The sequence below is a fragment of the Eptatretus burgeri genome, chromosome 2 (genome assembly GCF_056783735.1).
Source record: "Eptatretus burgeri isolate ZD-2024b chromosome 2, Ebu_testis_v1, whole genome shotgun sequence".
Classification (NCBI taxonomy): domain Eukaryota; kingdom Metazoa; phylum Chordata; class Myxini; order Myxiniformes; family Myxinidae; genus Eptatretus; species Eptatretus burgeri.
The window spans coordinates 33988126-34012153 of NC_140962.1; the positions used below are offsets into that span (position 1 = coordinate 33988126).

At 43.0% G+C, this 24028-nt stretch overlaps 1 protein-coding gene across 2 annotated transcripts in view; it reads left to right on the plus strand.

Annotated features, from left to right (window-relative positions):
* LOC147031777 (ras-related protein M-Ras-like) overlaps nt 1-24028 on the plus strand; it is a 787730-nt gene that overhangs the window by 80696 nt on the left and 683006 nt on the right. The gene's annotated exons all lie outside the window — the stretch shown is intronic.

Here is a 24028-nt window from a genome sequence, read left to right on the forward strand (position 1 = left end):
TAACATCCATCAAAGGGACAGCACACACATTGATGAATCATCAGGATGACAATTTATAGTTGAGTCGGGATTCAAACCCAAGCTCGACAGCTTAGAGGTGAGTGTGTATAGCTCTCGAGACCATCCTGACAGCCCTGCACATCCTGGATGCTCAGAAGCAAGATAATTTCATTTTTCCCAAAGCATTTTAAAGGCTGAGGCATATATATATATATATATATATATATATATATATATATATATATATATATATATATATATATATATATATATATATATATATATATATATATACACACACACACACACACACGAGGGTGTTCAAAAAGTATCCAACCTTAATTTTTCGTGCGTAAACAAATGAAGCGAGGGAGGCGTGGTTTGGTGCACGTATGTCGGTGATCCTAATCCGTATGCGTGAATATTTTCCCACCGGCAGAAGCTGTCAGTTGCCGACAGACCGCCGATGAGTGAGGAAGTGTAGGTGAGCGCCGTCGGATTCTCGTTTTTGACAAAATGACGGATCACTGTGGTCTCATCGCCAGTGATCACTGTGTTGAAGAAGTTGGGATCGCTGTTCACAGTCTCCAGCATGTCCTGTGCGATCTCCAAACGGAGTTGCTTCTGCTCGATCGTGAGCAGCTTTGGCACGAACTTCGCTGAGATTCTCCTTAAGCTCAAATCCTCAGTCACAATGGAATGAGCAGATCCAATGCTGACGCCCGCCTCGTCTGCAAGTTCTCTGATCGTGATTCGATGATCCTGCATCAGCAGTGTCCTCACTTGGTCAATGACGATCTTATTTCGGGATGTTGAGGGCCTACCAGAACGTACTTCACTTTCCACTGATGTGTGACCATCTTTGAAGAGGTTGTACCACTCTTTTATCTGTGTGGTGCCCATTGGTTCGTTCCCGAAGGCCTGTTGAATCTTGCGGATTGTTTCCACTTGTGAATCGCCAAGCTTTACACAAAATTTGATGCATTAGCGTTGTTCAAGTTTTTCCGTCATTTTGTCAAAAACGAAAATCCGACGGCACTCACTTACACTTCCTCACTCATCGGCGGTCTGTCGGCGACTGACAGCTTCTGCCGGCGGGAAAATATTCACGCATACGAATTAGGATCTCCTACATACGTGCACCAACCCACGCCTCCCTCGCTTCATTTGTTTACGCATGAAAAATTAAGGTTGGATACTTTTTGAACACACCTCGTGTGTGTGTGTGTGTGTGTGTGTGTGTGTGTGTGTGTGTGTGTGTGTGTGTGTGTGTGTGTGTGTGTGTGTGTGTGTGTGTGTGTGTGTGTGTGTGTATATACATACACACATATATATTTATTTATTTATACATACACACATATTTATTTATTTATTTACTTATACATACACACATATATATTTATTTATTTATACATACACACATATTTATTTATTTATTTACTTATACATACACACATATATTTATTTATTTATTTATTTATTTATACATACACACATATATTTATTTATTTATTTATACATACACACACATATATATATATATATATATGTATGTGTGTATATATATATATATATATGTATATATATATATGTATGTGTATATATATATATATGTATATATATATATATGTATATATATATATATATATATATATGTATATGTATCTGTATATATATATATATATATGTATGTGTATATATGTATATATATATATGTATGTGTATATATATATATATATATATATGTATGTGTATATATATATATATATATATATATATATATATATATATATATATATATTGTTGTGGTTGACGAAATTCGCAAACCACCATTCAGGTCCCTTAGGTGAGATATCTCTGTAAGTATATGTGTAGTTAGTTCAAACCCGTTGTTTAGAGGGAATAAATGTCATTCATTCGGGCTGCGACCCTTTTAGATAGCCGTTTTTCTTTTACTATCTTTATTTTGGACCAGCCGCCATTACTACCACCACAACCATCACCAACCACGTCTCAACAGCCATCACACAACAACCACCAACCGCAACGCTGCTTCACAACAACAACAACAACAACGCCAACAGCCACGACCCTTGCCGTCACATCTCGCTCTCGCAACCATCGCATCACCGCCATTCCCGCGCCGCTTGTGGGCACCGATCCTGGACTCGTGCAGGGCGCGCACCGAGCAGCGGGTGCAAAAACACCAGCCTTTCCGAGAAATCGGATCAAGAACGATTCACGCCCACTTCTGTTCCGTCCTATCAGTGAGCATGGGGCGATTTGGCCCCGCCTCCAGGTGCGTCGGAGTATAATCACTATATGCAGATTCGCGGATCAAAAATCATTCACGCCCACTTTTCCTCTGTCCAATGGGGAGCCAGCCAGAGGTGAAGGGTCGAAGGTGAAGGAGCGAAGCCCCGGGGGCTATAAAGGGCCGCGTTCGCTCGCCGAAAAGGCAGTTGTTGGGGGAGTTTCTGAATCGGGAGAGAAAAAGAGTTTCTGAATCGCAGTTGGACGGAGTTGAGAAGAGTGGAGAGTTGTGGCGGCGGCGAAGGCAGTCGAGAGGGCACTCGTGTCAGAGTCGGGGAGCTGCGGAGAGGGGAGGCCGGTAACATGACCGAGGTCGCGGTGGAGTCACTCGTCGCGGGACCCAAGCCAGCGAGATATCCTCATTCCCCCGAGCATCAACAACCCCTCCTGTTTCCCCCCCCCGTGCTGAGATAGTGTGAGAAGGGGGCCCCGTTCCCACCCCATTCCAGGCAGTGCCAGCGAGGCCCGCGGAGTCGGGGCGCCGCCGCCATCTTGCGGCTCATCACCAGACGGGTAGGCTCGACGCGGTCTCGGCCCCAGGCCCGTCTGCCCCCCTCATCGTTGAGGGTGGCACCTTCCTTTTTCTTTTGCTTTGAGTATATGTGTTGTCGGCGCCGTCTGTGAAGTAAAACTGTATAAGTGTTGCCGTGTGCTCGGTAGTCGGTAGTAGATCTGCATTGTTACATTTGCTTTTTGTGCAGAATTGTTGTGTTTCTTTACTTCTACTTTTACATTTGCTTTTGGTGTATAATTGTATATGTGTGCTTTCCGTTTGCCGCGGAATAAATGTGCTTTATGTTGAACTGTTTTTCCCGTTTCGCTCCGTATTTTCTTTTATTGAATCTCCATCTTACTTCACGTAAAGGGTTGGTCGTGGGCTAAATACGCCCAATAATTAATCGAACCGTCGAGGTTGACGATAACACCGCTCGGTTATCCCGATAGTACGGAATGGGTCGCTTAAAGTGGCCCGTGTCCGAAGTCGACCTGCGGCGAGGTGCGATCGCCCGGTCTACCCTCCGTGTGGGTACTTAGGTAGGTCGAATTTGGCGAGCAACCCTATCCCACGCGGGGGGCCGATTGGCACGATCGTGGTGAGGCCGAAAGGCCCACCCGTGACTAGTTCCCGGCGTTAGTCCGAGAGGGTCACGACGGGATTGTCCGTCTGGTGGGCGACGTGCCGCGATTTGAGTTACGTGGCCGCTCGTACGCCGGCGGGCGCGAATCCGCAACAATATATATATATATATATATATATATATATATATATATATATATATATATATATATATATATATATATATATATATATATATATATATATATATATATATATATATATATATACATATACATATATGCCTCAGCCTTTAAAATGCTTTGGGGAAAATGAAATTATATTATCTTGCTTCTGAGCATCCAGAATGAGCAGAGCTGTCAGGATGGTCTCGAGAGCTATACAAACTCACCTCTAAGCTGTCGAGCTTGGGTTTGAATCCCGACTCAACTATAAATTGTCATCCTGATGATTCATCAATGTGTGTGCTGTCCCTTTGATGGATGTTAAGCTGGGTATCTCAAATGCCGGCATTAGTTGGTGGACATTAAAGCTCCCACGGTGTCCTTCGCAAAGAGCCGTCGAGTTATCGCCAGCCCCATGACTAAACTCCAAATTCCTACCCTAACTTACAGGGGGCACTGCATCAGCAGCACAGCCACACTCAGTAATGATGCAACCATTAGCTCCAGGCTGCACACAAAATGAATGTACCACCACTTTCCAATGAAAAATATATTACAGGTTCAATCAAACGTCTAACATCGGTCTCTGGGAACACAATCCTTTAAGTTTATAAGCTCTTGGTGCTGTATCAAGCTAACATCCAACACATCTCATGATTGATAATATCGAAGACACCGTCTGGTGCAAATATTTGCCATCTTGCTAACTGGTTGGTCAAGATATGGTAAGAGACAAACGCATATATCAGCATTTCGAAGCATGGGACTCACAACCTCACAACATTGTCCCTTCCCTGGCATTTCCCTTGAAGCAAGAAATATACAGTGTACAGCAATAGCACATGATCAGTTTACCTACTATACCTTGAGATAAACATGATGCTGGGTTAATAACACCATTTATGATGTTATGGCATGAGATGAAGATGCACCATAATGACTCTTGCATAATCCAGATGAGCAACTCTATGGAGAAGAACAATTCTTTAATAGCAGGTTTCGACTGCATTCGAGCGAAACACTTGTGAATGTTTGCTAACATAAATGCTGATGTTGCCATTCAAAACACCTTCTCACGTTTGCTAACACTTTGTTTCCTGAATGCAGTCACGGCCACCCTCTGCCACTAATTCTCCGTTATGACCCTTGCAAAAATCTCCGATGATTTCTCTTGCAATCTGAAATAAAGACTGTCAGCGGCTCTCATGGGGAATTTTTGTTTGGGGAAGCAATGACACCAATTAAAACGCACCATTTCACAGGTTTTAGTTAAGGTGTTCCATCAACATGGCAGCATCTTTTTGGAGAGCAATTGGACCACACTGTTTTGAAAAGTACAACCCTGTATGCTGTGATAGGCAGAGGTACACCTGGATCCCGGCATTCACGGTAACAACATTCGCGGTTTCGCATATTCGTGGTTGATAATTTGCGACATGCTCCCACATCTGCCGGAAATTGCCCCAGTTATTCGTGGGTTTTTTGGGGGTTTTTTTCACGAGCCACAAGCATCACAGTTCAAAAACATATCTTCCACGAGCCATGCACAACGCAGCTGGATGTACGTACAGTACAATGCTGGATGTACGTACAGTACAATACTGTACGTACGCAAAAAACATATCTTCCAAGAGCTACGAACATGACCTGCTTCCTGTATGTGTATTGTGGCTTCACGGGATAAACATAGTTTTGCGGGATGTCTCACCAGTCTAACACGTTATTCACCGTGACGCCATCCCCTGTGAGTAACTTGCAGAATGAAAACACTAACAGCATCTCTTGATGTATCCAGTAATTTCCAGGTCGCTACGTACAGACATTACACAATGTAACCATTCAGCGCCTCTTAATGTAAATCATCATCTTTTTCAAACAGCACCATCTGAGCTGTTACATTTTAAAAACGCTCAGCATAATCTACTTGTAGATAGGAAAGACGTCATGTCCTGTGAGTTAAAAGATGGAAGCATTCAGCATATCATTTAGTGTAATTAGCAGCGAGCTACATACGGACTTATTACACAATTGCATCGCTCACCACATCTATACTATTAGCCCCCCCCCTCTTCTCTCTATTGGAGTAATGGAATTTATATATACACACACACACACACACACACACACACACACACACACACACACACACACACACACACACACACACACACACACACACACACACACACACACACACACACACACACACACACACACACACACACACACACATCATATCCATCAGATACTATTATCAGCTGCTGAATACAGCATCACCCATAAAAATCCTCCACAAACAATGCACAGACTACTCACTGCGTCCTGGATCGCCATCATTCTGTCGCATTGCTCTGACCTGTGTATTCCCTCTCACTCCCTTCATTCTTTGAAAATGGCTCCCAAGGATTGAGGATAACACTTAGAAGGGTATGCCTCCAAGCAGACCACTGATTCGGCAGAAGGCGAAGTTCCTGCACAACCATCTCTCTGACACGGGCGGTGCAAGCATAAGTGTGTTGGGTACAAGAAGCACCTCCAACCCGTTTACAGTGAGCAGGGGGTGGTTCCACCACTTCAAGACGTGATATAATTTGCCCAACGTCAATCTCGCAGGAGAGCGTGCCTCCGTGGATCACGACACGGCCATGGCATTCCTTGCAGAACTCGCAAGCCTCATCGAGGAGATGGGGTACCTGCCGGACCAGGTCTTTAATGCTGATGAGATCAGCTTGTTTTGGAAAAAGATGCTGACCAGAGCTGACAGCACAAGAGCAAAGCAGCCGGCTTCAAGGCTGCAAATGACCGGGTATCTCTTCTCCTTTGCGCAAACACGGAAGGGGACTTCATGGTAAAGCCCATTGTGCTCTACCATGCCCTGAATCCACATGCACTGAAGAACAAAAACAAGTCGGTGCTGCCCGTGTACTGGAGGGTGAAAAAGAAAGATTGTGGGTGACGTTTGAACTTTTTATAGGCTGGATCCATACCAGTTTCGTTCCTCAGAGGAACCTGGCAGGAAAGAACCTTTCGTTCAAGATGCTCCTGGTGCTTGACAATGCTCCTGGTCACACCACAGACCTCAGCAGCACTCACCCAAACGTTGAGGTCATGTTCCTGCCACCGACCACCACCTCCCTCATCCAGCCACTTAACCAGGGGGTAATATCAACTTTCAAGACTTATTACACACGGCGCACCTCATCTGCATCATCTTTGTCATCTTCATTTTGCAAAATTCCATGTGCTGTTTGTTTAATAAAAAATTGAAATGGTACATGATGATGTTGTGTTTTTTTTCGTTTTGTGGTATGGTATGGTATGGTTAAGAGACTTTTTAAAATGCATTCTTCCATAAATTGGAATCGGAACCTGGTGTTGTAGTTTTTTTATTCCCCGCCACGTGGCGGAAGGGGGATATTGTTATCACCCGGGTCGTTCGTCCGGCTGTCCGTCCATCCGGCTGGCTGGGCGTCAACATTTATAGCTGTGAGTGTGATAACTCATAAACTGTTCGCCATATCGATTTGAAATTTGGGTCACACATGTACCACCTGAAAAGGAAGAACCCTATTGATTTTGGGCGTGGCCGGATCCAAGATGGCCGACTGGGGCAGCCATCTTGAAAAAAATGTTTCAATGGCGGGGAATTACCCATCTCTGATGGGTATATTTTTATGTGTTAGCATCTTTCATGAAACTGTAATCGTGCATTTGTGGTCGAAAACATTTTAAACTTTAAAAACTTTCCCCTTTGAACCAGGAACTGCCACAAACCGATAATGTTATCCCCCTTATCCTCATTGTACCAATTCCCTGACTTTGGTGGTGTCGCCATTTGCAGCCTTTTTCATGAACCAGAAACCGTCGCAAACCGATAACATTATCCCCCTTGTCTCCATTGTAACAATGACAAAACACTCGTGGATGTTTTTTTTCCCTCCACATTCACGGATTTTTCCTCCACACTTGATTTACCTCGACATTCATGAATTTTACCCCAACATTCCTGGCCCAGAACCTATCTCCCCATTTCCCATTGAAACAATGCCCCCACATTCATGGTTTCAACATTCGGGGGGTTCCCGCAACGTATCCCTTGCAAATGGTGGGGTCCTGGTGTACTTACAAAACAGGGCACAAGATAACCACAATAGCAAACATTTATGTATACTTTTTCTGGTCCTTCTTCAAACTCATTTTCACAGTACTCGAAACACCTGCTCCCTTCAGAATCATTGGTAAGTTGTCCCTCTCCTTGCGAAGGGGATGGGGGGTTTCTGTGTGCCCATGACCTGACCTTGGGTACTATCAACATGTATGCAAAATTTGGTGGAGATCGGACCAGCCCTGTTTTTTTTTTTTTATTATGATTTTCAGATATACATTCACACAGAGAAAAGTGCTGTTCGATGATTGCATCAAAATCATTACACTGCATGTTAGTTGTACTGAGATTGGATGTGATGTATCTAATTCATTACCACGCGCACATACAAAGCGAAAAGCAGGGTTAAGCAATTGGTTCACTTCTGTCCATCTGTCCTGTCGACAAACGTCAGTTTTTTTTTTTATCAAGGAACAACATGATTTCAATTGAATGTTCTATTTTGACAATGAATTGGAAGACAAACATGTAGTTTAGCAACACTTTGGCTCTGAATTTGTCCCGATTGCACATCCGTAGAGGAGTGAGATAATTGTTCTGGTCTGTTTGCCTGTCAGGCAGTCAAACAAAGTTGAAAAACATTCCAAACAGGAAACCGAGCTGTTTTTAAGGACGTCATAAAGGGCACAGACAAGCATGAATAACTAATGTAACATGTTAAATAAGGTGGTGTAAAAGACTGCGTCAACAGTGGTAAACTTCCGGGATTTTTTTTCCCCAACAACCTTTGAAATCCTTATTTTCTTTCAATTTAATGATATACTTGAACACTGTAGAACACAAATCACCTTTTTGATGCTTTCAAAACTCTTCTGTTTAGCAGTACCACCGAAGGAGGATGGAGGTGATCTTTTCACCTGTCTGTTTGTCTGTTTGTGTGCAGGATATCTCCAAAAATTGTGCACGGATTCGGATGAAATTTGGTGGCAAGGTTGGATGTGTGACAAGGACGAACTGATTAGATTTTGGTGAATATCTGTTTCCGGATACAAGAATTTTAAACGTGATTCTTCACCATTGAGAGATGGGGCCAAAAACGATATGTAGCACGATATCTCAAAAAGTTATGGACAGATTCTGATGATACTTGGTGGATGAGTTTGTTTAGGTGACAAGAACAGGTCAACTGCGTTTTGGTTCAAATCCAAATCAAATTCTAGCCATTTAGTTGCACACAAAATGTAAACAAATCAGCTTGGTGGAGGTGTACATTCTACTGAGCCGTTATAGTTGCATCATGTGAAAGGTTCAAATGACATCATTAGGGTGTGACATTCACAAAATATTTTATTATTCAAGGTGTGTACACAAAATAAAAACAAGGCAGACCCACACGCAGCACGTTGGCCTCAAAATGGCTGGTTCAAATATGAACTAGTTAAGGATGCTCAAACTATTGTTGTCCGTGCTTCTATTAAATTACCCTAATTTTCTTCTTTCTTTTAAACATGGATAAATGCAAAATGAATTAATAATTGCCAGACAGGAAATCCGAGCTGTATCCCTGGACATATCACGTGCTTTTGACACAGTCTGGCACCCTGCCCTACTCACCAAACTCTCTTCCGATGGTATCTAAGGCCATCTCCACTCATGGCTCGCAGACGTCCTCTCCTGTCGCAGTCAATGTGTGGCCCTAAATGGAGTTCTTTCATCCCCTCTCCCTGTCCAGGCTTGACTTCCTCAAGGTAGCGTTCTGGGTCCTGTTCTTTTTCTGGTTTTCATCAATGATCTCTCCGACTCTCTGGAAAATCCTCTATATCTCTTTGCTGATGACTCCACCCTCTGCCGTACAATCGGTCATCCCTCAGACCGGCAAGCAGCAGCTTCTTCGCTCACTGCAAATCTGGATAAAATCACAAACTGGTCCAACACGTGGAACATGTCTTTCAATCCCGACAAATCTCACACTCTCACGATGTCTCTCCGAAAGGACAGTTGAGAAACCCCCCCCCCATCCACTTTCTCAACAATCCTCTGGATGAAGTCCTTTCTTTCAAACGTCTGGGTCTCACTATCTGCCATGACCTTTCCTAGGAAAGCCACATTTCAAACCTCACCTCCAAAGCCAGTCGCCGACTGGGAATCCTCCGTCGTGCAAAGTCCTTCCTAGGCCCACCTGAACTCCTGACCACTTACAAAGCTTTCGTCCGCAGCCTGATGGAGTACTGCTCTTCCCTCTGGGCTGGTGCTCCTGCCTCCCACCATTCTCGGCTTCACACTGTAGAAACCAAGGCATTTCGGATCATTGGCATCTCCCGCAATGAGGCTGAGTCTTTGGGTCTCTCACTCTCTCACCGCAGGCTGCTCGGTGGTCTTTCTGTCTTCTACCGTCTCCTCTCCAGCCCCCCCCTCTGTTCTCTCTGCAATTTGTCCCCACCACATTTCCGCAGGGCGCTCAAGTTCCGCCAACAACCCCCTTCTGGTAAAACTACCAAAATCACGAATCACTGCTCACCTTCACTCTTTCATTCCTCTTTTTTCCCCACGTTTGGAATAAACTCCCTCACTCTATTCAATCCCATTCTTCCCTCCAGGCCTTCAAAACTGCTGTTCCCCACAACCTCTTATTGTCCCCCATCCAAACCCTCAATCTTTTCAAACCCGATAATCCACCCAAACCCACCTCCTTCAAATTTCCTGCTTTCCTTCCTGAAAGTCCCTGCAATGTCCATCTTGTATTCCCCATGTTCCCTGCCCGATCCCTCTCCCTTCCACAGATCTCCTAATGTCTCTGTTCCCCACTGTGTTGTCCTTCCAACTCCCGCCACTCTGATCTCATGCCCCCCTTGCTGTGCGTTGTGTGTTCGCTCTCACACGAGCCTCGACAAGGTATACAACAAAAAAAATTGCCTCAAACAAATAACAACCAGATCATGTTTTCTTTACCTGACATATCTGCAAACAAGACAGGCAGGATAGCTTAAAGGAAGTGCACTTTCCTTTCAGCTGCCTTGTCTGGGATTGCTTCTTGCCCTGACAATAAAATGTCATCCTGGTGTTTCACAGGCAGCATGTTGCATCATTGAGTGCACAATCTGTTGGATGGGATGTTAAACTGGAGACTCATCTGCCAGCGTCGGTCGCTGCTGGTGGAATTAAAGATCCCATGGTGTGTTTTGTGAAGTGTAGGCAATTGACACTGACACCCTGGTGAAATTCCACATACCTGTCTTGACTACCACTGGGAAGGTAATGGCAAACCATATAATGTCATGCTTGCCATTCATCTGCTTCAGCAGCACTGAACCTACCTCTTGGGAAGAGCCACCTTGTTGAGAGAGAAATCTTCAAACCCATTGTTGTTCCTCATCCTGGCAATGTGCTCTGGCGATAGGATTCCAGAATCTTACTCAAGGGTTGAACATTAATTCTGTGCTGGGATTTGGAATTTGGAGAAGGATACCTGCAGAAATCAGCTACTCCGATTTGAAATCGTATGAAACCGCAGTGTCATTATCGTGCACCAGCAATCAATGCTCGCAGACTTACCATCACATCCGAGGAACGGCACACTTTATCATACAATGGGCTGCGTGTGAAGCACCAATCTGGCAATTTATAGTTTGGTCGAGAATCAAACCCAGACAAGACAACTGAAAGGGAGTTCACTTCCTTTGCATCATCCTGTCGGACGTTCTGCCAAATCGATGTTTTGCTCACACAAGTGATTTTTTGAATTTCCTGTTGTCTTAAGGATCACGTCTTTCCCATTTGGTAAATGAGCTCTCAAATGTTAACTAGTCATCAAAAAAGCCCAACAAACTCTGGATGCCTTTTGATGATTACAAACATGATTTGTACCAATAAAATTCCCTTCACATGACACCGTCGTCCCTCGGATGGATGTCAAAATGGCGTCCCATCTGCGTTATCAGTTGGACGTTAAAGATTCCACGGTGTCCTTCATGATGAAACCATGGAACAAATTCCAAATTCCTGCCCAAACTCCTGCTGGGAGAGTGATGGAAAACTTCCCAGAAACTGTTTCGGCAGAACCAACACTCTGTAATACAGAGGATGGTACCGTACATCATTCTGTCAATTCACATCTCAAATTCCTCAGTTTGGAAAAAAACTTCTGTTGTGTAATGTTTACATTCTGCATTCCATATGGTGTAAATAAATGAATTTGCATACAATGGCTTCACATGCGTTTGCTTGCATTTCTTCTGTGCAGATATTTAAATTCCACAAAAGATGGATCATCTTCAAGTGACCCAAATGAGGGTTTGTAATGTTTGTTTTTAGATCCTCGTGGAGGATCTCTAAGTCTTACTCACGTTGTTGTTCGTGTGGACTTTTTTTGTTTCACAGCCTACAGTTTTCATCTAAACTTGCTGAGGTTTCATCTAAACTAAACTTACAGCACAGATAATTTATCGCAAACCTGATACATCACAATGACGTCATATTCGTTTTATGACGTCATCATTAAGAGGACGAGGATCTTAGCTCATTCGAGCTTGTTTGTATTTAAATCTACAAATAAATGTCCAACACATCCATTAACATGAAAATAAAAGTAAAGAATACAATCTGAAAATAAAAGTATCTCTAACAAATAAGCAAACTTTTTAGTTTTCATTTTTGAAAATCCAATCTCAAGATAAAACTCTCATGACAAACAAACGTTTTTTTTTTTGTTTTTTTTTTTTAAAGCTCTCATTGTCATGACGATTATACCATAAACAGTTAAACAAGTGAGGAATAGTTTCAGTGATTTTTGAACAACTAGAAACACTCAAGGGGGCAGGGATGAGGTTTGGTTGAATATATCATGCATTCAGAGAATGAGAGGCTGGAGAAATCGATCAAGCTGTGTATGGTCGAGGGAAGAAGAGGACGTGCGGACCAGCAACCTTTAATGTATACATCGCTCATGTGAAAGTATGTCCAACTTTCTCCAAATTTGCCTCAGACGAGTATTACACAATGTTGGCGACCTTTAGGAATGGGGTTATTCGGCAAATTAAGTCACTGCAACCTCCGCCGTGTGACCCCAACCCCACCCCGGAAAGTTTTTGGTTGATATAGCATAAATAACAAGCTCAAATGTATAGCGGTCAAACAGACACCAAATTGCGTATTTTAGTATGATTGTAAATTGTTGCCATTATAATGTGATTGTTGAAACACAAAAGTGGTCTTAAAATGACTTAAAACGACAGAAACATTGTGATTCGACCATGAAAATGAGAGACATACACATACTTGCATGAGAGCACACAAACTGTAATTGTACACCCTGTCAAATGCAAGTTTTCTGGTGCTCAAAAAAGAAAACAAAACCTCGTCGTGATTGTGGAAGCCATGACGACCTTTTTACTCCATGGACTTTAAATGTACTTGCTTTTATTTTTCAGAGATATCTGTTCCCTATGTCAAAGGCACGAGAACTAGGACACAGAGTCCTGAGTTTGTTTGTTCATATAATTAGATTCCTGTCGTTTTTTTTGTTTGTTTTCTTTTACCTGGCTTAAAGTTTCAAGTGACATGCTTCAATGGTCCTGCTGGACTTCACATTTGACGGATCATATAAAGAGATATTTGTTTTTAAATCCCTGAAACTTCTTCGGTGTAGACTAAAGTGGTCGCAGAATGCAAAAGCAACGCAAAATCTTAGATACCGCTTTTGTCTGTGCTTGACGGTCCTGGCGACTTTCTTTTTACAAAAAATTCGAACCTGTGTCTGAAGGAAGGGGTTCAGTTTGGCATTTTTTTATGAAATAGACAAAGCCTAGAAATTAACGAAACCCATTAGAATTACCCTTTAGAAACATTTAAAGTTTCCCTTTATATCCATTTTGAACCCTTTAGAATCACCCCATTAGAATGAGTGAGAATTACCTTTTAGAACGACCATTTTGAACCCTTCAGAAACACCCTTGAGAATCTCCCTTTGGGATCTTCCTTTAGAATCTCCCTTTAGAATCTCCCTTGAGAACCCCCCTTTAGAATCTCCCTTGAGAATCTCCCTTTGGGATCCCCCTTTAGAATCACCCTTGAGAATCTCCCTTTAGAATCACCCTTTAGAATCTCCCTTTAGAATCTCCCTTTAGAATCACCCTTTGGGATTCCCCTTGAGAATCTCCCTTTCGGATCCCCCTTTAGAATCACCCTTCAGAATCACCCTTTAGAATCTTCCTTTGGGATCCCCCTTAAGAATCTCCCTTTAGAATCTTCCTTTGGGATCTTCCTTTGGGACCCCCCTTTAGAATCCCCCTTTAGAATCTTCCTTTGGGATCCCCCTTTAGAATCACCCTTTGGAATCTTCCTTTAGAATCTTCCTTTGGGATCCCCCTTTAGAATCTCTCTTTAGAATCTCCTTTTAGAATCTTCCTTTGGGATCCCCCTTTAGAATCTCCCTTGAGAATCTCTCTTTAGAATCACCCTTTAAAATCACCCTTGAGAATCTCCCTTTAGAATCTCCCTTTAGAATCTTCCTTTGGGATCCCCCTTTAGAATCTCCCTTGAGAATCTCTCTTGAGAATCTCTCTTGAGAATCTCTTTAGAATCTCCCTTGAGAACCTCCCTTGAGAATCTCCCTTGAGAATCTCCCTTGAGGATCTCCCTTGAGGATCTCCCTTTAGAATCTCCCTTGAAACCTCCCTTTAGAATCTCCCTTGAGAACCTACCTCCCTTGAGAATCTCCCTTTAGACGCTCCCTTGAGAATCTCCCTTTAGACGCTTCCTTGAGAATCTCCCTTTAGAATCCCCCTTTAGAATCTCCCTTGAGAATCTCTCTTTAGAATCACCCTTTGAAATCACCCTTTAGAATCTCCCTTTAGAATCTTCCTTTGGGATCCCCCTTTAGAATCTCCCTTGAGAATCTCTCTTGAGAATCTCCCTTTAGACTCTCCCTTTAGACGCTCCCTTGAGAATCTCCCTTTGGAATCCCCCTTGAGAATCTCCCTTGAGAATCTCCCTTTAGAATCCCCCTTTAGAATCCCCCTTTAGAATCTCCCTTTAGAATACCCCTTTAGACTCTCCCTTGAGAATCCCCCTTTAGAATCTCCCTTGAGACTCTCCCTTTAGAATTTCCCCTTACAATTTCCCTTTTGAATATGCCTTCCAAATACCCCTTCAGAATTCACCTTTAAAATTTCCCCTCAGAATTTCCCTTGAGAATCTCCCTTTAGAATTTCCCTTTAGAATTCCACTTTAAAATTCCCCTTAAGAATGCCACTTTAGACTCTCCCTTTAGACTCTCCCTTTAGAATTTCCCCTTAGAATTATCCCCTTAGAATTATCCCCTTAGAATTATCCCCTTAGAATTTCCCTTGAGAATTTCCCTTGAGAATTTCCCTTGAGAATTTCCCTTGAGAATTTCCCTTGAGAATTTCCCTTGAGAATTTTCCTTTGGCATTCACCTTTAGAATTTCCCCTTAGAATTTCCCTTTGGAATACCACTCGAGAATTCCCCTTTCAATACGCCTTCCAAATGCCCCTTTAGAATTCCACTTTAGACTCTCCCTTTAGAATTTCCCCTCAGAATTTCCCTTGAGAATCCCCCTTTAGAATCCCCCTTTAGAATCCCCCTTTAGAATCTCCCTTTAGACTCTCCCTTTAGAATCTCCCTTTAGACTCTCCCTTTAGAATTTTCCCTTTAGATTTTTCCCTTTAGAATTTTCCCTTTAGAATTTTCCCTTTAGAATTTTCCCTTTAGAATTTCCTTTTAGAATTCACCTTTAGAATTTCCCCTTCGAATTTCCCTTTACAGTACCACTCGAGAATTCCCCTTTAGAATATGCCTTCCAAATGCCCCTTTAGAATTCCACTTTAGACTCCCCCTTTAGAATTTCCTCTCAGAATTTCCCTTTAGAATTTCCCTTTATAATTTCCCTTTAGAATTCCACTTTAGAATTTCCCTTTAGAATTCCCCTTTAGAATTCCCCTTTAGATTTTCCCCTTCAGAATTTCCCATTCAGAATTCCCATTCAGAATTCCCCTTTAGACTCTCCCTTTAGAATTTTCCCTTTAGAATTTTCCCTTTAGAATTTTCCCTTTAGAATTTCCCTTTAGAATTCACCTTTAGAATTTCCCCTTCGAATTTCCCTTTACAGTACCACTCGAGAATTCCCCTTTAGAATATGCCTTCCAAATGCCCCTTTAGAATTCCACTTTAGACTCCCCCTTTAGAATTTCCTCTCAGAATTTCCCTTGAGAATCTCCCTTTAGAATCTCCCTTTAGACTCTCCCTTTAGAATTTCCCCTTAGAATTCCACTTTAGAATTCCCCTTTAGAATTCCCCTTTAGAATTCCACTTTAGACTCTCCCTTTAGAATTTCCCCTCAGAATTTCCCTTTAGAATCCCCCTTTAGAACCCCCTTTTAGAACCCCCCTTTAGAATCTCCCTTTAGAATCTCCCTTTAGAATCTCCCTTTAGACTCTCCCTTTAGAATTTTCCCTTAAGAATTTTCCCTTTAGAATTTTCCCTTTAGAATTTTCCCTTTAGAATTTTCCCTTTAGAATTTCCCTTTAGAATTCACCTTTAGAATTTCCCCTTAGAATTTCCCTTTACAGTACCACTCGAGAATTCCCCTTTAGAATATGCCTTCCAAATGCCCCTTTAGAATTCCACTTTAGACTCCCCCTTTAGAATTTCCTCTCAGAATTTCCCTTGAGAATCCCCCTTTAGAATCTCCCTTTAGACTCTCCCTTTAGAATTTCCCCTTAGAATTCCACTTTAGAATTCCACTTTAGAATTCCCCTTTAGAATTCCCCTTTAGAATTCCCCTTTAGATTTTCCCCTTTAGATTTTCCCCTTTAGATTTTCCCCTTTAGATTTTCCCCTTTAGAATTCACCTTTAGAATTCCCCATTAGAATTTCCCCTTAGAATTCCCCTTTAGAATTCCCCTTTAGAATTTCCCCTTAGAATTTCCCTTTAGATTTTCCCCTTTAGAATTCCCCTTTAGAATTTCCCTTTAGACTCTCCCTTTAGACTCTCCCTTTAGAATTTCCCCTTAGAATTTCCCCTTAGAATTCCACTTTAGAATTCCACTTTAGAATTTCCCCTTAGAATTCCACTTTAGAATTCCCCTTTAGAATATCCCTTTGGAATTTCCCTTTAGAATTCCCCTTTAGAATTCCCCTCTAGAATTCCCCTTTAGAATTTCCCCTTAGAATTTCCCTTTAGAATTTCCCCTTAAGAATACCCCGTCCAAATTCCCCTTTAGAATTCACCTTTAGAAATCCCCTTTAGAATTCACCTTTAAAATTTCCCTTTAGAATTTCCCCTTAGAATTTCCCTTTCGAATACCACTCGAGAATTCCCCTTTAGAATCTTCTTCTTCCTCTTTCGGCTTGCTCCCGTTAGGGGTCGCCACAGCGGACCAACTGTCTCCATTTCGTTTTGTTGTCCGCATAATGATTTGGCATAGGTTTTTACGCCGGATGCCCTTCCTGACGCAACCCTGGTCGCCTCTTACGACACACAGGGATATGGTACACCTATTCTAACCGGGGCATACACCGGGCCCAGTACAACTGGTGCTCATTTCGTCGACCTCGGAAGGATGGCAGGCTGAGTCAACCCCCTGGTGTTTTCGACTTGGTTTTTTTTTAATATATATTTTTTTATATATATATATATATATATATATATATATATATATATATATATATATATATATATATATATACACATTATATATATACATCCCAACGGGGCTTGAACTCAGGACCTCTTGGGTCCCAAGCCACTGCCCTTACCACTGCGCCAACACCAGGCTTAAGAATTCCCCTTTAGAATATACCCTCCAAATGCCCCTTTTAGAATTCCACTTTAGACTCTCCCTTTAGAATTTCCCCTTAGAATTTCCCTTTAGAATTTCCCTTTAGAATTTCCCTTTATAATTTCCCTTTAGAATTCCACTTTAGAATTCCACTTTAGAATTTCCCTTTAGAATTTCCCTTTAGAATTTCCCTTTAGAATTCCCCTTTAGATTTTCCCCTTTAGATTTTCCCCTTCAGAATTTCCCATTCAGAATTCCCCTTTAGACTCTCCCTTTAGAATTTCCCTTTAGAATTTCCCTTTAGAATTTCCCTTTAGAATTCCACTTTAGAATTCCACTTTAGAATTCCACTTTAGAATTTCCCTTTAGAATTCCACTTTAGAATTCCCCTTTAGATTTTCCCCTTCAGAATTTCCCTTTACAATACCACTCGAGAATTCCCCTTTGGAATACCCCTTGATAATCTCCCTTTAGAATTCCACTTTAGACTCTCCCTTTGGAATTTCCCTTAAGAATTTCCCTTTGGAATTCACCTTTAGAATTTCCCCTTAGAATTTCCCTTCAGAATTTCCCCTTAGAATTTCCCTTTCGAATACCACTCGAGAATTCCCCTTTAGAATATGCCTTCCAAATGCCCCTTTAGAATTCCACTTTAGACTCCCCCTTTAGAATTTCCTCTCAGAATTTCCCTTTAGAATCCCCCTTTAGACTCTCCCTTTAGAATTTCCCCTTAGAATTCCCCTTTAGAATTCCCCTTTAGAATTTCCCTTTAGAATTTCCCTTTAGAATTTCCCTTTAGAATTTCCCTTTAGAATACATCTTTAGAATTTCCCCTTAGAATTTCCCTTTGGAATACCACTCGAGAATTCCCCTTTAGAATATACCTTCCAAATGCCCCTTTAGAATTCACCTTTAGAATTTCCCTTTTGAATGCCCCTTTAGAATTCCCCTTTAGAATTCCCCTTCTGAAACCCCCTTTCAAATTCCCCTTTAGAATTAACACCTTGTGGTAGAGAGGTTCTTGTTCTTAATTTTTGACGGATCAAAGGACAGAAGGATATAGCCAAATATTGAAGCGGCTTCACCACTTAAAAAAAAAAAAACTTGCACCAGCGTATTAAAACAGTAGGTAGTTAAAAATTCACCTACTTGTTTTTTATGAGATGAAATGTGCAGATGCCAATAGCAAACTTAAATTTTATGCTAAGATACTGTATATCATAATGATAAATACATCTATCTTGGCTGTCACATACTTCAGTGTTGTTGAGTTTCCAGTTAATGATTGCAAGCGGAGTTGGGCCTTTTCAAGGATTGCATCTTGTGTCTGAGCTGATAACCCTAGGTCCACAGCACTGATCATCTTTTCCTGTCTCTGTTCTGCCACCTGTGTGGACGAAAGTCTCAACATGGCCTTGTGCACTTTAAACAAACTATACACAAGAACATTACGAAAAACGTACAAAAATCAACTTGATTTAAATAGGCTTTACCAACATTAATTCATGAGTCGATTGTCAGGCTCCATATAGGCCTTGTAGCTTTGTTTTAGCCGACTTTCATGGAAGTTATAGACGAGGAAGAGTCTTGATTATCTGACCATGGTATTGGTCTCAGAAGTATGAATCTTTCTTTAAAGACATCATGGGATCTTTAAATGCCCAAGAGCAAGTGCTACGAAATGCGACTGATTGCTAACCTCCTTCTCTCACCAATTTCCACCTTTGTCTCACCGAAGGACTGCATCATCCATGATGCAGCGGCCTTGCGTCAATGCGAATTAATCTGTCTTTCTTCGAACTTTTCTAGAATTACAGACGTTCAGCTCTACCAACATTATTCGAGTCTGAAGATCTTAGTGCCAATAAAATAAGACCTGTTTTGTGTGTGAAAAAAAAAAACAGCCAAACTCTGGTGCTGTTTTTGCCACATTTAATACAAAGCCATTTAAGTGAGAAATATGGAACTCACATATTTTGTACTCATTCATATCATCGATCCTGATACCAAATAGCTATCCTGCCTTCTCTTTGGATAGTTGCATGCAAAGAAAAGTAATCCATGCTCCACCGCTCTTTCTTCTCAAATAAATGAAACTCAGTTTCGAGAAACTCAGTTTGCTATTTTGTGAGTATTTTTGTCGACGTTCTTACCTGGTGTTTGAGGCCTAGGCTTGAGGCCTACCGGTTCCACTCGGTGTTCGATCGTTTTTTTTATTTTTTATTTTTTTTTCTTTCTCCCCATTACCTTCAATTTCTATCCTCCCCATTACCTTCAATTTTGATCCTCCCCACTTTCCAAACATCCCCCATTCTCCCAACTAATCTCTCTTATCTCAAAAAAAACAAAAAACAACCCAACAACAACAACAACACGCTCACCTTCTCCCGATTCTGCTTCTTCTTCCTCTTAACTTCCTCCACGTCTTCTTCCTCGATTTTTTTTCTCCACTTCCATGACCTAATCTGTTGAACTCTCTCAAACATTAATATTAACAACAAATACGATCTTATAATGCTTCATCTTCCTCTCTCACACATGTGGTGATCTTTACTGTTTCATAATGCACTACTCTTCTGCTATTTTAACAGACTGCTCTCATTTCGAGCTCTCCTTCATTCCTTGCCTAAAAAATCCAACTATTACAGTGCTTCTTCTCTCCATTCTCTGAATTCGCCTTCATTGCATCCATCAAGAATTGTGTTAAATCGCATCTCTGACCTAAAACTTTTAAAAACCACAGTTTGCCATGGATGTTCGCTTTCCATCAACCATTCTTTTTTTCCAACTTCAGTGCCAACTCACCCCCCTCACCCCTCACTCTCACTCTCAAAGCAACCATCCCACTCTTCTCCCTCCAAGCCTCCCTCCCACCTCTCTCAAAAATTCCCCCTCACCTTTCTCCCACCTTTCATCCCCTCACTCATCCTTCTCAAAGTTGCCCCCCCTCGCATCCACCAAGCTGCCTCCCTCCACTGCCCTCTCACCTCCATCTCTTCACTCCACCTCCTCAAATCCTCAACTGCCTTCTTCCTTGTCTCTTGTCCCCCCTCTCTCCCAGCACCACAAAGCCTTTTCTCCTCATTTGGCCCTCTACCCTCGCAATTCTGCAATACCCCACACTCTTTCAACAACCCTCCTTACCCCCCCCTCGTCCCTTGTCCTACCCTCCCCCTCCCCCTCCACCTCCTGCACCCAAAGCCTCCCCCCTCTACGTCTTCATTAAAAGTGTGGACCTCAAATATCCGGGGCCTTCGCTCAAACCTTTCAGATCTTTCCATGCAGGTTGCCACTGACAAACCAGACATTATCTGCCTAACAGAAACTTTCCTCTCCCAAGACGTGTCTGACTCCCAAGTATCTCTCCCCGGTTACTCCATCTTACGGTATGACAGACCTGAGCCTCGTCCTGGTGGAGGTGTTGCTCTCTTCATCAAAGACTCTATTCCTCACTCTCCATGCACTGCTCTCACTCCCCCACACCCCCAGGAATACCTCTGGCTTCGGCTTCCCCTCCACTCCCACCTCATGTTTATATGTGTACTGTACCGTCCACCGAACAGTGATGACTCCATCTACACCTCACTATCCGAAAACATGGACCATCTTCTATCTTCTCATCCAAACTCTCTCTTCCTCTTATGTGGTGACTTCAATTGTCATCATGCCAGTTGGCTAGGTGTGGGTACCTCTCTCACCTGCCATGGCACCTCAGCAAAAGCTTTCTGTGACTCATTAGGACTGACTCAATCGGTCAACTTCCCGACCCGGATCTCAACCAATGGTACTCCATCTCTTCTGGATCTGATTTTGACAAATTTCCCTCACAATATCTGCTGCTCTTCCTTCGCTCCAATCGGTTCTTCTGACCACGTCCTTGTCAAAGTGGACATCTCTCTGGCTGTTATCAGAGAACCACCTCACCACCGTCGAGTCTGGCATTTCACTCAAGCCGACTGGTAGGGTCTCCGAGCAGCCATCAAACTTACAGACTGGTCTCCTATCGCTACTTTCTCAAACATCAACTCATCCTGGGAATTCTTTCAAAGAAACTTGCTCTCCCTCATGCACAGATTTATCCCCTCTCGTGTTCAGTTGTCCTACCTTTCCTCCCACCCTTGGTTAACTGAAGCTTGTGGCGAGGCAGTTGTCCTGAAACAACTTGTCTTTGCTTCATGGAAAGCAAACCCAACTGAGGGCAATCTCAGTTCCTTCCATAAAGCTTGGAACAAGTGTGTATCTACCCTCAGGAGAGCCAGAAAACAACATCTTTCTCATCTCAAGTCTGAACTCTCAAACCTCTCTCCCTCCTCAAAATCCTGGTGGCGTTTAATCAAATCTGTTTCTGGTGTATGTTCCCCCTCCATCCCCTCTCTTACCTCAAATGGCCGCACTGCTGATACCACACGTGATAAAGCTGAATGTCTAAACTCGGTGTTTGCAGCTAAATCTTGTGTCCTAAACCCATCACTTTCTCTACCCACTTTACCCAGTCGCACCCAACTGTCCCTGGACTCTGTGTCCTTTTCTCCTGACAAGGTGGAGAGCTTGCTTTCAAACCTCGAGTCAGATTCTGCAACCGGTCCAGACGGCATCAGCCCACGTGTCCTCAAAGCCTGCTCTTCTGCTCTTGCTCACCCTCTCTCTGTTCTATTCACCCTCTCATTTGCCCAAGGTCATCTGCCATCTGCTTGGAAATCTGCTAACATCACTGCCCTGCATAAAAAAGGTGCAAAAACAGATCCGTGTAAGTACAGACCAATCAGCCTTCTCCCAATCATCAGCAAGGTTATGGAATCCATCATCGCTTCAGACATGAAATCCTTCCTCTTCTCCAATGGCTTGATTTCCAATCATCAATTTGGTTTCAGACCAGGTCACTCTACCCTGGATATGCTACTTCTGCTCTCCCATCAATGGATGGAGGTCCTCAATGCCAGACAGGAAATCCGAGCCGTATCCCTGGATATATCACGTGCTTTTGACACAGTCTGGCACCCTGCACTACTCACGAAACTCTTCCCATGGTATTCAAGGCCATCTCCACTCATGGCTTGCAGACTTCCTCTCCTGTCGCAGTCAACGTGTGGCCCTAAATGGAGTTCTTTCATCCCCTCTTCCTGTGCAGGCTGGAGTTCCTCAAGGTAGCGTTCTGGGCCCTGTTCTTTTTCTGGTTTTCATCAATGATCTCTTCGACTCTCTGGAAAATCCTCTATTTCTCTTTGCCGACGACTCCACCCTCTGCCGTACCATCTGTCATCCCTCAGACCGGCAAGCAGCAGCTTTTTCGCTCACTGCAGATCTGGATAAAATCACAAACTGGTCCAACACGTGGAACATGTCTTTCAATCCAGACAAATCTCACACTCTCACTATGTCTCTTCGAAAGGACCGTTTAGAAACCCCCCCCCCCCATCCACTTCCTCAACAATCCTCTGGAAGAAGTCTTTTCTTTCAAGCTTCTGGGTCTCACTAACTGCCATGACTTTTCCTGGGAAAGTCACATTTCCAACCTCGCCTCAAAAGCCAGTCGCCGACTGGGAATCCTCTGTCGTGCAAAGTTCTTCCTCGGCCCTCTTGAGCTCCTGACCACTTACAAAGCTTTTGTCCGTAGCCTGATGGAGTACTGCTCTCCCCTCTGGGCTGGTGCTCCTGCCTCCCACCTTTCTCGGCTTCACGCTGTCGAAACCAGGGCATTTAAGATCATCGGCATCTCCCGCAATGAAGCTGAGTCTTTGGGCCTCTCACTCAATCACCGCAGGTTGCTCGGTGGTCTTTCTGTCTTCTACCGACTCCTCTCCAGCCTTGCCCCCCCTGCTCTCTCTGCGATTTGTCCCCACCACATTTCCACAGGGCGCTCAAGGTCCGCCAACAACCCCCTTCTGGTAAAACTCCCAAAATCACGAATCACTGCTCATCTTCACACTTTCATTCCTCTTTTTTTCCCGCCTTTGAAATAAACTTCCTCACTCTATTCTTTCCCATTCTTCCCTCCAGGCTTTCAAAACAGCTGTTCACCACCACCTCTTATCTTCCCCCATCCAAATCCTCGATCTTTTCTACCCCCAATAATCCACCCAAGCCCACTTCCTTCAATTCCCCTGCTTTCCTTCCTGAAAGTCCCTGTAATGTCCATCTTCTCTTCGCCATGTTCCCCGTTCCATCCCCATCCCTCTCCCTTCCACAGTTCACCTAATGTGTCTGTTCCCCACTGTTTTGTCCCTTCCACTCCCGCCCCTCTTGTCTCATGCCCCCTTGCTGTGAGTTGTGTGTTAGCTCTCATACGAGCCTCGACAAGGTACACAAAAAAAAAAAATTATGTTGAAAACAAAACTTTTAATATTCCAATAACAAATTGTAAACAATGCTCACACATCTGCATGTGAAACGTTCTAAAATAATGAGCAAATTGACAGGTGCATTGCTATCGGACCATCACAATAACACACCAATTTGGTAAGCACGACCAGCTATTATTGGTGATGGTTTTCAATCGCCTCCAATCTGCGGGGTGCTCACAGTGAACAAGAGGGCTGGAGTGAAGGATGTCTGAATAATACTGTTCACATA